The following is a 17,011-nucleotide window of genomic DNA, read 5'->3' as shown; positions in this document are numbered from 1 at the left end:
ATCTCTGTTTAATAGGTAAGTGTTATTGGCGGAAGTCATTGCTAGGCCACTCTCCATCATCTTTGCTAAGTCGTGGGCAACGGGAGAGGTGCCTGAGGACTGGAGGAAAGCGAATGTCACTCCAGTCTTCAAAAAGGGCAAGAAGGAGGACCCAGGGAACTATAGACCGGTCAGCCTCACCTCCATCCCCGGAAAGGTGATGGAGCAACTTGTCCTTGGTGCTGTCTCTAGGCACATCAAGGATAGGGGGATCATTAGGGGCACTCAGCATGGCTTCACCAACGGGAAGTCATGCTCAACCAACTTGATAGCCTTTTATGAGGATGTTACCCGGTGGATAGTTGATGGTAAAGCTGTGGATGTGGTCTATCTCGATTTCAGTAAAGCGTTTGACACGGTCTCCCACAGCATCCTCGCAGCTAAACTGGGGAAGTGTGGTCTGGATGATCGGGTAGTGAGGTGGATTGTAAACTGGCTGAAGGAAAGAAGCCAGAGAGTAGTGGTCAGCGGGACAGAGTCCAGTTGGAGGTCTGTGTCTAGCGGAGTTCCGCAAGGGTCGGTTCTGGGACCAGTTCTATTCAATATATTCATTAATGACTTGGATGAGGGATTAGAGTGTGCTGTCAGCAAGTTCGCTGATGACACAAAACTGGGAGGAGTGGCTGAGATGCCGGAAGGCTGCGCAGCCATTCAGAGAGACCTGGACAGGCTGGAGAGTTGGGCGGGGAGAAATTTAATGAAATATAACAAGGGCAAGTGTAGAGTCCTGCATCTGGGCAAGAACAACCCCATGTACCAGTACAAGTTGGGGACAGAGCTGTTGGAGACCAGCGTAGGAGAAAGGGACCTGGGGGTCCTAGTGGACAACAGGATGACCATGAGCCAGCAGTGTGCCCTTGTGGCCAAGAAGGCCAATGGCATCCTGGGGTGTATTAGAAGGGGTGTGGTCAGCAGATCGAGAGAGGTTCTCCTCCCCCTCTACTCTGCCCTGGTGAGGCCGCATCTGGAGTATTGTGTCCAGTTCTGGGCCCCTCAGTTCAAGAAGGACAGGGAACTGCTAGAGAGAGTCCAGCGCAGAGCCACGAAGATGATTAAGGGAGTGGAACATCTCCCTTATGAGGAGAGGCTGAGGGAGTTGGGTCTCTTTAGCTTAGAGAAGAGGAGACTGAGGGGTGACCTCATTAATGTTTATAAATATGTAAAGGGCAAGTGTCAAGAAGATGGAGCCAGGCTCTTCTCAGTGACATCCCTTGACAGGACAAGGGGCAATGGGTGCAAGCTGGAGCACAGGAGGTTCCACTTAAATTTGAGGAAAAACTTCTTTACTGTAAGGGTGACTGAACACTGGAACAGGCTGCCCAGAGAGGTTGTGGAGTCTCGTTCTCTGGAGACATTCAAAACCCGCCTGGACGCGTTCCTGTGTGATATGGTCTAGGCAATCCTGCCCCGGCAGGGGGATTGGACTAGATGATCTTTCGAGGTCCCTTCCAATCCCTAACATTCTGTGATTCTGTGATTCTGTGATTCTGTGTTCTCACGCTCTCATGACACCTGAAATTCAGGGCTCACTCTAGGGAACAACCGCAATTCAGAATCATGATGCACTCCTGCCTATTACAAGAAATCAGTTTACCAAGTCTTACATTCAAGATAAGCCTTTTTTATTGTTCTTCTTGGACTCAAAATGCCCAAGGGACTTCAGCAGGTGTTTGTTCCATGAACGTCAGGACCCTCTTTATATTAAATCCAGAGGGAAAGATCACGATAAAACCACAATCAAGACAAAGTCAAGACAAATCAAGCCAAAATAGACATACTGGGAAAATGCCAGTGTTCTAAGAAAGATTTTAGTGATGTAATCCAGAATTAGGTGCTAATAAGTACACATAAAACAAATTAGATTAGATTTAAGATATTTGGCAGCACAAGGGCTTTGAATAGCACAGATGGACTTCCATGTCATGTTTTGCTCTGCTAGACTAAATGATGACATTTGTTATTGAAAGTAGTTTTAAGGAGCAGTTTTGTAGCACAGTAAAATTTAGATGTGATTTCTATATGCAGCTTCTACAGCAATATCTTCTCATGCCTGCACATGTGTGGCCACTATTGACTTTTAGTGAAAGTACCATCTGTATACTTGTGAGGTACCGTTTGGTTTATGCACATCATATTACCATAGTTAGGGCCATGTGGTACAAGGTTCTAGGCACCAGGAAAATTGAGGTCATTCAGCATTTTGCAAGAGAGTGCTAAAAATGGAAAGTTACTTTTTTTTTCCCAAATGGCAGGTAGTAAATCTGTGTTAGAGAAAAAGTCCTGCTCCGCTTGTATTCAGAACACTCTGAAATCACCACACAGTCCTTAGATATGCTACATACAACATGCATTCATGTCTGGGTGCTTCTTAACACCTGAGTGCAAAGAAAGATGCAGCAAACATTTAAATACACTGCAGTGCAGAAGTTTGAGAAATTCTAACCCCAGAATCCGCTTTAATGACCTTTCTCATGTCACTTGACACTTCTTGCCCTATTTCTTCATCTTACGATATTGCAGATCTTCTTTTTCATATCACTTGCATTTGTGTAAATCAGTCATTTACCACAACAGTCTGTTGTAATGAGAGAAGCATCAGTTTCCTCAAGCATTTGTAACTACTTTCTAGCTTGTCTCTGCTTCCAGATGCAAAAGAGGAAAATGGCCCTTCATTTTTACTACCAAGAAGCCTGACAGTACTGTGCTAGTCACTAATGAAAGGTAAAGTCAAAGAGCTAAAATAAGATCTTAGTAAGAGACACCTGTGGAGCAAAAGTAAATTTTTTTCTAAGGAAAAAAACATCCCTGGGAAATAAAAGAGATTTCAAAGGAGTTTAGTCACTCATAAAGAAAGTGTTCATTTCTGACGAAAGACGATCTTTCCAGCAGATGGGTTACGAGGGTTGTGAGGAGACTTCATATCTGTATTACTTAACAGCATTTGAATTTATGTGAATAGGTACAAAACACATTTCAGATTATGATGACTACATATTTTTGGGTAAAACAAATGAATAAATCTCTTGAGTCTAAGTCTGATTTTCCATCAGGTTCACACTGATATCACCAGAGCTACTGCTGTTTTTCGCCACTGTGGGAAGTAACAGAAACACAGTCACATAGCTGTAGCCAGAGGTCTGGAAAAAAACCTGAACATTTTCAGACAGAACCTAAATTCATTCTATGGCCTGTATTTCAACTATCTTAGCTTTCACAGTTGTATTTGGAGTCCTCTTGTTTTCCATTACTCTTAATGCCATACAGTCTGGTAGTAAGAAAAACCCACTGTAGTCCACTGGCCTGATGTCAAATCTGCCTTGGCAGTGCCCTCTCCCTTGTGAAGCACAAGAGCTGAAGGAGCATTTGTGGAGACCACAAGAGTGGATCTAGTCTTGAGATCAAGGCCATAAAATGAGGGTAAGGCACAAGATTATGGTCAAGTAAAAAAAAAAAGTAGAGTAGGCAAGGCAGGGCAAACAGAACAGCGACAGAGACTGAGCTGCAGAGGCTCCAGTATCTGGCCACTGTGGTTCTGCCTGCCGTGGGCTCAGGGTGCCCAGGGGGACCTCATGGAGGCATGGCACCCTGTAGGGCTACCTACCCTACTGCTTAGGGTATTCTCAGTTCTAGCTTGCAACCTTGTACTTCAAGTGGTTCTCTGATACTGGGCTGTCATTGTTCAGATCATGTAGAAGGAGAGAACCCATACAGTGGGTTCTTTGTTCTTATATCACTTCCCTCTTGGTCTGGCACATCCATGTGAGACAGTGCCATAAATTTTTGTTCATCATTTTTGAAGAGGAGGATCTCTGGTAGCTCTATCTGCCTGCATACAGACACTCATTTGTAGTGTATTCATATTTTCCTATAACTTCACCATAAGATTTAGGTTCACTTCCAGCAAGAACTGAAATTTGCATATTGCGGTTTGCCGAAATAATTTTAGTCTCTTCTTCTCCTCTGTTAACACAGTTTCCCTATATGTAAGTTCAGTAGAAATAAGTTCCATGGCACATAGGAACATCATTTTTTTTAATATGAGTGCAATTTCTTACAACTATGTTGCAACTCAGTAAGAAGAAAAGGTTCTTTAAGATGAAGATAAAAGCTACTGCATAAAAGATTAATCTGCACAAATGTTTGTCATCTGGAATATCATCTGCTTTTTCTTTTTTTTAACTTTCAGTGCAAACAGATGTCTAAGGAATCCCCTTTTTTCATAATTTTCAGCAACATGTTATAGATATTCTATGTGCAGTATATGGAAGAAAAGGAAAAACGACTTTTGGCAGGTTCAGTCTATCAAGTTCATAAACTTTACTGTGTCTGTCTTGTCCTAGACTAGAGACAACCTGCTCCAAGTCAGTTTCCCATTTGCACTTAATTAGGGAGTTCATTTTAGAGGTCAATGAAAAATAGCAGAGTACGTTTTCATAATAAGTCTCCTCACAATAAAATTATTTCTCAGGCACTCGTCCAATTTTCTCTGGAACACGGGCAAGAAAAGTGGGGACACAAAATAGAGTTATTGGATACCTTATCTGGAACTACCCAGCATATTGTCCATTATCCAAGGAACACATAGTACATTCTCGATCTGAGGAAAGCAGCCAAACATTGCATCTTTTCAGACAATTTTCCTAACCATACAGCTTCATTTTCTTCTAACAACTGGGACAGAGATTTTGAAAATGTTCTGAAAGATAGGAGACAGTCTGCACAAGGAGTTCCTCAGTATCACCCCTTACATACATACGTTTTAATTGCTGTGGATAACATGGTGCCCTTGAGAGAAATGCCAGAGGGGTACTTGGATTCATGAGGAAACAGCAGTGAAGAGAGAGCCGAGCAGCAGTAGGGCTGTTTCATGCTGTATCAGGCTGGTGACATCATTTGCAGGAGGAGGAACGCTTCAAATGATGCCCGTCAGCCACATCATGAAGTTCCTCGGAGGCACTTTCAGCATGAATTTGCTGTTATCAAGCAGCTGAGAGAGCAGCCAAGTTAGGCTCCATGCCTGAACTTCTCCAAAAGTCTACGGGTGCATGGATCCTGGATTTTGAGCTGGTATCAGCTCAGTTTTATAAGTTTTCCTGAAGCTTGGCTGAATCAAAACTATTTTGTAGAGTATGAAATATCTTCTCAGAAGACATTCCCAGCACTTCTTGGTCAGCCAGATTCCAATACACATTTAGTGAGTAGCAGAAACAACAGGGTGCGGGGACTTGACATGAAGTACTTTGAATCTGATGTGGGCTTGAAGCAAAGAATTAGATAGGTTCATGTTTTATTATAACCAATGATCAACTGGTTACAGATTCTCATACATTGAAGTATGATTTCTTGGATCAGAATCTGGCCAGGTGGGCACAATCTTAATTCTCTACTGTGGTTCTTGCAATCACGAAGAAACAAGGAACAAACCGAGAAAACCCTACAGCCTGTTGGTTAATGAAAAACTCAGGCAAAAGTAGGTTATAGTTTTCACACACCATACTTTGGCCTATTAATAATGTTTTTGTTTGGCATTACAGGAGATATGTTTGACCTGTGCAGAACAATTAATACCTGCTCAGAAAATCTCCACACTATCCAGATTACTGACTTTTGCTAAATCTTGTGCCTGGCTTCTCTGAAAGTGCACAAGTAACAATACCTGATTTCTTGTTCAAAGTCTCACCTATAGTGGGTAAGTTCTGGGAGCTATGGTTCAAATCAGTTCATTAGACAAGGACAAAGACCACACAAAAACAGCTGGCTTTGTTTTTATATTTCAGATGTCTTTTTTTCATTGACTGGAGGAAAGGTGCCTTGTTTTCCACATGACATCCTTGCTTTTGGGTAGTGAATCAAATTACTTTCTCTATAAGATTATAGTATGGTAATGCCAATGTCAATGGCCAACTTAGAAAGAAATAGTTTGGCACCCATCTCAACACTCTTTAGGAGCCACTGACCTAAAGGTCAAGTCTTTTGCTTTCTAACATTTTTCTTCTGGAGTGTACAGTTAATATGTTACGAACACATTTCCTTGTAATCTTAGATGGTCTTCTTTTCTGAAGAGCTAGTTTTTGTGCCATACAGGGCATGAATCTTAATTCACTTTGGGCCTCATTCTTTGTTTCTTTATGAAGACCTCAGCTGAAGGTTCTGGTTGCCTGGAAGCACATGAAATGTAGAAATAAGTGTAACTTGAATCACTGTCCCAGGCCCCTGCCTGACAATGGTTTGCTGCAGAACAGACACACAATTATATGTACAGAAATTCAGCAGCTTGCAAAGGCCTTGTAGACAGATCACTTGGAAACAAAGGCTGCCTAATAAACTGTGGTCAGAAGAACTTACTCAGTGGTTCCTTTTTTTTTTGGTTTTGTTATTAAATGAAATACAACATAGTAATTTTATTCAGATTTAGGACACTGAATCATGGCAGGTCATAACTGTTGTAGGTGCTTCCCTAAATCAGGTTTCATTTTCTTTTTTGGCTCACCATCATCCTTCTGAAGAAATGAAGAAAGATGTAGAGTGGTTCAAATCATCTTGCAACGCCGTATCACATTTCAGATCATTTACACTCACAGTCATGTCAAGCAAACAGACATTTCAAATTGATCAATGCAGTAATTGAAACAGCAAGATGAACTGGAGGTTATTTTGTCAGCAATAGCGTTCTTTATGAGACTGAACAGTGATGACTTAAAATGGGATGTATCCAGGGAAAGCAAGCTTCCTGAAAATGTTGTAGCCATTACTTTAAAATAATATTATTTAGCCTTCATGCTCTATCCCTTGTGGGTTTTCAATTCCCTAGCAAACTTTCTTTCCAACACGTCTTTGATCCTGGTCTCAAAAACCTGACATTTTCATTTTGCAAAGACTGGATATACAATGGACTAGTCAAGAATAAGGGCCAGATGCCCCAAATTGGTGCAAATTGGTACTGCTCCATTGCCCTCCACACGAATTTACAGAAGACAAGGATCTGGCTGAAAGCCTTCCAAAGCTTTGACTGCTTTGCTTTGCTGTTTTGTGTAAACACCTCAATTTTAGTCTTCCTAAGGAAATGGAGTTTATGCAATCATGTTCTCTGTGTGTGTGTATGCACATGAGTGTGTGAGTGTATGAGTGAGTATTTGTCCTTCACCTCAATTACTTTTGAACCTGGCAGTTCAACTCAATCAGACTGGAGAGGGCAAGTGGTTTAAAAGAGAAAAAATTCCTGCAGACACCATGCTAGTGTTCTTATCGAGGAAAAGGCTAATGAGCTGAGCTCTCGTGGGCTTCAGAAAATTTGCACTGTCAAGGACTTCTTAGACCCGACTCCATTAGTTCTGGCCCTCTTGGAGCCACTTACTTGCCCAAGCGGGTTTCCCGCATCAAAACTTGAGCACCCAAATCTCAGACTAACCGTGTTTAACTAGACCAGTGTTTCTGAAGAGGTTGGTTAGCCTGGATTTCTGCATTTGCTTCAGAGCATACATACGCTAATTATCTCATCTGGTCGAAATCCTTAATCCTCACCTGGCATTAATAAGCTTAGCACCACCACTGAAGTTGCTCCCTTTCTTCCAGCTATTGAGCAAAACAAAATCAGGCACAGCATTTCCCATGGTTTCGCATTCAATTGCACTCATTTTGTTCTGCTCTTGCCAAGGGGCTCAGACAGAGAGATCAGAGGGCAAAGGGAAAATTATCGATGTTAATTCACAAACAGCCTCATAAAACTATCCTTATTAGTCCTGTAAAGAAAGCAACAAAATAAAATGATGACTGCTTCACTGCTGAATCTTTGTGATAAATGAAGTGATCCTTGTGTGGGGGCTATATAGAGGTAGCAGGCTTTATTGCTTAATGGAGTGATGTATTTAGCAAGAGTGAAAGAGAACTGCAAAGAAAATTGTGTGAGAAAAAAGTCTTACCATTTACCAAACCAAATAAATAAATAAATAAATAATCTTTGTCGTTGGCAAAAAACTGACACCACACCAAACAAACAAAAAACGAGCTGTTAGTTAAGTTTTGTTTGATAAATATGGGACAGGGAAGTTATGACAAAAGACAAAAATGGATGTCTAAGATATACTTGAATAAAATATGATCTGGAAATGAACAGTAATCTGGTATGCAAATGAAGTATTTATGGATTCAAAAAGTTGTGAGGAGAAAAGTTATTTTTGTCCCCTTGGAAACAGAAAAGCAGGTGGTGTTCTTCAGCAATCTTTTTTATTTACTTCATGAGATAGTTTATGCAAAGAAAAGAAAACACTGAGAGCACCCCGACCCACAGTAGTACAAAAGGCTCTTTTCCTGTGTGTAAGGTAGGTCCTTTCTGTCTGAAGCAGCAGGTAATGACAAACAAAACCAATGATACTTTCACATCCTGAAGTGCTTTGTTGAACTAGGAATCGGCGTCTTATGGAAACAACCTCTGGATCACGTGTATTTTTTTAACCTATGGACACCATTAAGTTGAGACTGAAGCACAAATTTGTCCACTTCTGGTGACTGCCTGATAAGGAAATAGGTGGACGGTTGCCAGCTAGCCAGACTGTGATCCCCGCTATTGTACTTACCCCTCTATTGATTTAAGCAAAATGTGAACAGATCTTTCTCTTGCATAGCAAGACTTGCTGGCTGCTCATGGTGACCTCATCCATGTGTAGTTATTTTGGCAGACAGTTAAAACTTTTTGAAGGACCAACAAGAATAGTTTTATGAGGCTGTTTGTGAATTAGTATCATTCTTTTGCCTTTTGCCCTCTGGTCTGCTATTTAGTTTGGGCCCCTTGTCAAGTGTTGGACAAAAGGAGCTCAAGTCAGCATAAAACCCTGGGAAGTGCTACAGCCGTAGGTCTTCTGCTGGTTAATTGGTAAAGCTTCATGGATGGAACTATACCTATTAATACCAGATGAAGCCCTTCAAAGTATGGTGCTAATCTGTGAGTACTTACTGTCCTGTATCTTTTGACACAAACACGGACACAGAGAAAATAATATGCAATCTATACTGAGATGTGTCAGGTAAAATTTGACCAAATCACTCTTTCTGTCTGTAGGTACTCAATACTTTTATAGAACTTTCATCATTCTCACTGTAGAGAAAGAGAAATTGAGAGAGAGGGAGCTGAAATGACTTGTTCAGCCTGATCTATATGTGTGCAGTTCCTATTTCCGAAAGAACAAAAAAGTTTCAAAATAAAACTGAATGCAGACAAACTACAGAACAATTACCCTACTTCTCTCCCAAAAATAAAGAAATGCAGGGGGAAAGTGTAATGCTTCAGCCTCAGAACTTCCTTGACAGCTGGACGTACTTAGGACCTTCATGAGGTAGTTACAGCTGATGCAGTTTTTTGCCTCACCTGAGCTGAGAAATCCCAGGTCACTTCTTTAGTTTGCTCCAGATTTTCTGAGTAACTTTCAGGACCTCTTTTGGTCTAGTTCCTCAAACACGGTTTGACATTAAGGGTCGTTGCACCAAAATACTCAAGGATGTGAGTTTTCACACTCCTGAACCTCAGCTCCCCTTGGGTGTAATGAGCATAGTTACACCCCTGTACCTCACAGGCATGTCAGGAGTTCAAATATGTTAAAATACATTTTTAAGTTTAGATTTCAGACCTACAAGGAATCTCAAATCGATAAGAAATTTGCAGAAGTGAAGGCACAAATTGCCACAGTTGGCCAACCATGGTTGCATATCTAGGGGTCTTTCATTAGAAAATGTCTAAATGCACTCTAACAGTGCAGGGTTGCTTTGGTGTGACTAAGCCTCTTAGGAGAAAAATTAACAATATTTCTCTAGATTATCCAAACTACTTGGAACAGCAAAACTGAACTATAACTTGTTAAAATTTGATGAACAAGCTTTCTTGCAAGATGTCCAGTGCTCCCAGGAAGAGGAAGCACACAGACTTTTTCCTGTTGTGGTGGTCATTGCAGGCAAAGCAATTGCCATAGCAAAATGGATAGCTTGCATAGCAAAATACGTTGCATAGCAAAATGGACTCAATTCTGCAGCAAAACTCCTAGATTCTCTGAAAGGTCTATTTAGATGAGAAAAGATAGGGCTTGAGTGAGTTAAAAATACATTGTAGACTGCAATCAGTGCAATGTTATTCATTTTGATATTAAATGAGATTTATTTGACAGTAACACCATATGCTTAGTGGTGCTGTCCCCGAGATGACAATTCCGTTTTCCAACAACTGTTGAAGTTCAAAAATTGTTTTCATTTGGCTTTGGAATAAAAACAAAAAAGCCTTTCAGTTCTTTCTGAAATGGAATTGGACTGAAATGGCTGATTTCAGATTAAGAACTCAGCCTTTTCTTTTGTGAGGCCTTTTTTCTTCTAATGGGTTCCTTGGTCACACAACAGGAAGGGCTTTGGGAGAAGGCAGGAAGACTGGGGCATGGATATCTGTAACTTTTCGGAGGCCTAGGTACTATTCAATAGCATTGCTTTATGAAGTGTTAACCTGCTGAAAACATTTCCATCAGCACTACTGCTCAGTTCTTGATACTACTAAGACTTTTTGTATTGATAAGGCATGACTGTAGTATGCAAGCTTTCTCAAGGATGAGGCTGGAGCCTTTTCTGACGGGCAAAAAAGAAGCTGAAGATTTTGGCAAGAGGAGAGCTTTAGAAGCAGCTGAAGTGAACACGGCAAAAGTTGGGTGCTATTGCTAAAATGTCCAGCACTGTATGCCTCACAATGTCAGTGTTCAAAAACATCAGGATAGTTTTTAAATTCAGTGGATTAGAGGGATGCAGTCCTTTATTCTCTCCACCAGAGATTTTTCTTTCACTTTGATTGCAGGCTAAGAAATGTAGGCACAAAAATATGCAAATACGAAAAAATACACAAATAACATTTTTCCATTAAAAAGTGTGGAAAAATGTTTTCTTTCTCATAGCTGTTTGAAAACCTGGGTTTTCATCCAGAATATCTCCAAACTTGAAAATTTCGGGGGGGAAAAAAAATAGAGGAAATGAAGAGATGCTGCTATGACACCTTCTGGGGATTATTTGCTTCCATTTGTGTGAATGGCCGTTTGAGCACATTCCCAGCTGACTGACATCAGCTATTGCGCACTCCTCTTAACCTGCACGCGTTTCCTCTCTTGAAGGAAGGATGTCATGGTGCATCATGGAGACGCATATTGGAGGTGGTGTTTAGCTCGGGATTCTAAATCATTGAGAAAAATGAGGCAGCTAAATTACTGTTCCTGTGAGGTAACACAGTAGAGTTTCTGAATTGAATTGTCGCTGGTTTTGGCCAAAATCTTTTGATTTTGAGGACTTTCAGCTCTTCAATGAAAAATTTAAAAATTTGGCAGACAGTACACATTGCGACAAAAAAAATTGTTAACACACAGTCTTCTATTGAAAAAAATTTTTGACAGGAATGTTTTTTTTTTAACCAGATCTAACAAAAGAGCTATAAGCACATCCTTAGAGCACTGCAAATAATTAGACATCAATAAGGGATTTTGCTAATTCTTGTAGAAGTCACACGTCACCAATGAGACTTCAGCTCTTTGGGCTCTTAGTGCTGTCCTTTGTTTATAGGATCATGCTCTTCCCTGCCTCTCTACTGCACTGATGTTGCACACAGACACAGAGAGCCCTGTTTTCCAGTGCACACACATGCACATGCGCTGACAAGTTTATAACCAGACCAGTTTGACACTCTTGGCTCTAGCTGTCTCAAAATCGGGCGCATATGGTTAGTAGGAGGCAGCACCAGTGGAAGAGCTGTATTTGCTCTGAACTGGCAGGTGACAGGAGCAGAAGTATTTGGCAAGAAAGACCCTCCTGGTGATCGCATGTGTGTGTGTTTGTGTGTTGCTACTGTTTTGAATTTCTCAGCAAAGCACATAGCCAGAGGAAGATGACTGTACGGCCACCACACCGTGCTCCTTCCTGACATAGAGCTGGGATGATGCCTGGGCCAACGTCATTCGACAGGGTGCACTCCCGCCAGTACCTAGAGCAGTCGAGCCCTTGCAGATGCAGAGAAAGTGTGAATACTCAGTTTGGCTGGTGGAGAATGTGTGTGCGTGTGTCCTCACACTGCCTAATAAATATGTTCATCCAATTAAGAGAAACAATGATTCATTAACAAAACAGGTACTAAAAAAATTCTCATTTAAGACAATCACTGCTACTTCCTCAGCTTTTCACTTCGTTGCTGCTTATACGAGTAAAAACAACAAACTAAATGGAGACCTTATGGGCACCAGGGACCAATTAATGCCATGTGACTTCCTCCCAGGCTTCCATGAAAATAACTGTATTATAATGGTCTGTGATATTAATATCGGCTTTGGGAAAGTTAGGCAGCAGCTCCATAGGGAAGGATGTAGCATGAGCAAGCACTCTGGAATGTGCAGTATTTGACAGAAGAGAAGTGGTCTCTCTCTATAAGTTGCATCTCTTCTTGCTATTGAAACAGAAGTCAGCTGGGAAAATACAAATGCCTGGGGGAATCTGAGAAGTTTTTTTTTATAAGGGGATACCTTTTCAGTATCTGATTGAATAAATTTCAGAGTCTTTCTGCTTTTAAGACAATAGTTATCAATCTACAGATAAAGTCCAAGGATTGAATTCTGAGGTAAGTTTGGGATCCTAAATTTATACAGCCTCGGAGTCCACTTTTCAGATTTTACTTCCTCACAGCTTAAATAATTTTGAGGATTTGCTTTTAATCTCATGACTGTGTGGAACCCCACCAGATTTTTGCTGCAGAGTATGTGGCTCAGGGCTGTGAAGAAGCAGCACCTTGGCAGATATAACTGCTGCCTAAATTCCCTGTAGCTGACAAAGCTATATGGGGATTGCTTTACAAGAAGAACTTGTTTTGCTTTTTAGGTTGGCCTGGCTGGTTTGAAACACAGTTCTGCTATTTCAAACTGCATCTGCACTGAGACATGCAAGAGGATTTATTGCTCTTCTTACACTGGTGATGTACAGATAACACAGAAAAGCCTCAGGCAGGACCTATGGGTGCCAATGGAGGCACTCTGAAGTAAAAGCAGCAATCTCCCCATCGTGGTCTGTCCCTAGGGCCCCATGCTTCCTCCCATATTTAGAGCCTGGCATATTTACTAGGCACCGTGCCTGTGTACTTGTACCGCAGTGACACCATGGGCCATAACTTTCTCATGCTGGACTTCTCTTGGAATGGAGAGACACACACAGACCCCCCCCCCGCCCTGCCCCCAAGTCTGGGCAGTTAAAAGGCAAAGGCATTGGACAAGACCCACCGGCAAAGCAGGGAAGCACCATGTAGCAGTGAGACTGATGGTCTGGCAGGGAAAGCAGCAGCCTCAGCAGCCTGGGTGATTGCAGCTATCCAGCCCACATGTCCCCTGCTGAGCCATGTACCTGAGTGTAAAGGACATATAAAACGGTTTAATATGCATGCCAAGGCGCCAAGTGGAAAGAGTACAAGGAAAGCAAGCAGGAGGAGGGCATGGTTTAATGTCTTTCACGATGACTTTGGCCTCAATTTCTGAATCCCCACAGTAGGAATATTAACGCTAAAGATGCATGTTAGTAAGCAAGAGCAGACAGGGTGAAGGCAGTCTAATAACTGAGCATGAAGTGGGTTAACTGAAAAAGTGTATCGAAATAGCATCACATTTGGAGGAGTGATTTGGGTTAGAGGTTCAGTTCAGCTCAGCATTGGAAAGTTCATATACTGGTTAAACTTTGGATAAACTTTTGACCCCTTTTTCTCGTAGAAATCAGACTAGAATCACACAAACACAGACTCTCTCATGAGCTTTCCAATACTGCTTGTTTTTGACTGAGCCAGTAATAGAAGAACAGATTTCCTCATGATACTCCTGTATTTCTGCTTCCAAACTCACCCAGTTTTTCTTTTCTTTTCCAAACCTGAAAAGTTTTTTGTTCTATTCCATATAAGGTTTGGATGACAGCTGAGGGCAGGTCTAGCTCTGTCCTGACTGATTTTCGCATCTCTGGGGATAACTGTCATCTTTGCTGGCCTTTTTCCCATCGTGTTCAATATTTTCATTAACAACTGGAGAATTAGTCAGTCCAAAGACACAGAGATTGTATTTTCCATACATCAGCTGTTGCTCTCCTCCCAACCAGAAATGCATGGCCCTGGTGGTCATTACCCTGGGCAGCTCTGCACTAGCTGACCCTCTAATTTTTTATTCTCTCCCCCCTGATCTTCATTAAGTGACTGCCAGACAGCTTTGCTTGCTCTTTATGCCGCCTGCTCCTTTCTCTGTGCCCCTGAGTCCCCTCTCCCCATGATGCATGAACACCAGCTCCCACCAGTTATATGTGCTTCTCCCCCCCATTGCTTGCTAAAAAAGGGAAGAGGGAAAGATCTTCTGAAAATATCAGCACTTTCTTCAAGCCCACTCAGATCATCTGTTTGCTGATTCCTATCCTGTAGCCTGTGACTTCAGCAGCACAGGAGTTTTAGTTCTGTTTTCTTCATTGGGCTGATTACATTGTCAGCACTTAAATAGGAATTAATAACAGTAAAATTAATCAACACTCAGGAGTGTAACCACCTTTAGGATTGATGGAATCAACTGGTAGGTGATAATTAGAACCAGTCAGAAGCTTTTTCTCAAAACTTAAATGTACATTTCCTTCATGTTAGAAACTGCACATTAAAACACCCTCCCACAACATGCAACTTTCCATGTTCTTTTTTACATCCTCACAGTTTGGCAGGTCCTGTATTGGCCACAAAAACAAACAAGAGTATCCAACCCTCACCAAATATTGCTTTCACATATATCTGGCTCATCCAAACTTAGAAAGCACCAGAAATACAACTGAGCCTGAACTTCAGAAATTCTCAAGCCTATTTTTCAGGCCCAAGAGGTGGAGGAAACGTATCTGAATTCTTGGATTCTTTTTCCAGATGGATGTTTCAGTGGTTTCTCTGCCAGCGAGTGGGTCTGTGTGCAGACATGAGCATCCCTTGCACTGCTGTGCCTGCCTGGGTGGGGAATACAGGGTCAGCGCTCAGTTTGGGGAACCAAGCCTAGCACTATGCTGTGCACCCATCTCTGCAGCCAGAGGGCAAATTCATCTGTGTTGTAGCAGTAGTAAAGTTATTTAATGATTTCCATTGCATCCAAGCTGTGTTTGCCTTCAGAGTAACCCAAGTTGTTCAACTGCACAAAGGACCAGATTTATCTAAGGGGGTTCCCTCGATGGAGATCAGGCGTAATGACTAGAAAAGGCTTTGATTTTGTGCTCCCTAGTAATTTTCCTTCCCTTCTTCTTCCTCTCTTTAGATTACAAAGGGCAAGGCTCTGTGCTGCTGCTGTTGATTGGAGCGAGGAGCATGTTCAAGTCCTGTAGGCAGGAGCAAGACGTGAGCACCCCGGCTCAGGAAACAAGTGTAGCAACTTTGCAGTTGTGTGGGGAACAACATCTTCAGAATGACTTGATGTTGTGGCTTTGATGATTTCTTCAGACATTGTAAGTAGACTGACAAATTGACTTTCAAGTGAAAGGTCATTGAAAAGAATTGCGGATAAAAGCATCTGGATTTACAATTAAAAAGCTACAGAAGTTCAGTTTACAACTCTACTGGGTTCTGTGCGTAGGAGTTTCTATCATATAATTTGGCAGCTTCTTCTGCCTTCTGATCAGGGTTGTAGAAAATAAAAATTCCTTGTGGTTTCTTTATTTTTTTTTCTTTTTAAACACAGTGGAGAGTTGTGGTGTTTTGGCAAGTCTGATACAAAGAAATATTGTGCTGGCATTGTCTCATATTGTAGGTGACCTCAGGCCTGAACTATACAAGGGAAAAAAATAGGTCTCTGTTGAATAGAGCGCACATGTGCTTGAATCAGATTATAGAAAGAGTGTGAAAAGCAGAGCACACACACACTATACACATAATACTGATGTTGTAGGCTTAAATGCAATGCCCGATTCTCATCTCATCCCACTGGTGCAAATCAGAAGCAGTCGTATGGCGTTAAGGTTCACCCTGCTCTGGTGTATGAAGTTCCTTCTGGTATTCCTCTCCCTAAGCCCACCACCCACTCAAAAGGGCATTTGCAAGGCAATTAGGTGGCTGAGATTACTTAACACGTCCAAACGCACACAACACCTGACTCCAGTGGGTGGTTGCCTTTCAGAGTGTTTGTGAGAAGATGTTTATGGATCACATTTCTTTTTTTCCTTCTCCCCCTTTCAGGAACCAGGATGGGAACTTCAATCCTGAAAATCCTTACCCACGGAGGCAAACATTGCATGCAGAAATGCTCCTTCTCTTTGTGACTCCCTGGCACTCCCTCCTCCCTCCCCCTCCTTTGTGGGACATAAAACTAAACTAAACAGAGATTTGTCCCTATCAATATTGACTTGACTGATTTCCCTTTTCCTGACTTCTTTAATCCTGTGGTAGATTTTCTGTGACATTTGTTTCTGGTAGCAGATTCATATGAATGTTCACTCTAGAAACAGAACATTTCCAAACTTCTATTAAAAAGCAAAATAGTGTGGTCAAAGAAAATAATGGGGGATGTTTTTCTCCACAGTTTAATTTCAGCAGCTTCCGGTATTTTCTTTCTACTTGAAAAAGTAGTTTTTCTCCAGTATGTAAGGGTTTCCTTTTATAAGAAAACAGACTCAATAGAGCTATTATGTAAAACAGTTCTCTAAGCCTCCTTGCGTTGTCTTCTTTGTAGGAATTAGTCACCCAATGTGGCTCAGACACAAGATGCCATCCACAGCTACCTGAAAGCTCAGACTGCAGTAATTAGCAGAAGCCTGATGACTTTCAGGCTGGCACCTACAGTGGAGCTGAGACAACTGCACTGATTTCCTTCTCTCCATCAAAAGATTGTTTTTTTCTGAAGGAAGCAGACAAGGAGCTGCCCTCGTTCTTCTTCCAGCTACTCCTGCTGGTCTTTATGTGACAGGAACAAGTCCTTGGTGCAGAACTCATGTTGCTGGA

This window comes from Nyctibius grandis, chromosome 1 (genome assembly GCF_013368605.1).
Source record: "Nyctibius grandis isolate bNycGra1 chromosome 1, bNycGra1.pri, whole genome shotgun sequence".
Taxonomy (NCBI): domain Eukaryota; kingdom Metazoa; phylum Chordata; class Aves; order Nyctibiiformes; family Nyctibiidae; genus Nyctibius; species Nyctibius grandis.
The sequence above is the reverse complement of the archived record's forward strand: the minus strand, read 5'-3'. Positions refer to the sequence as shown.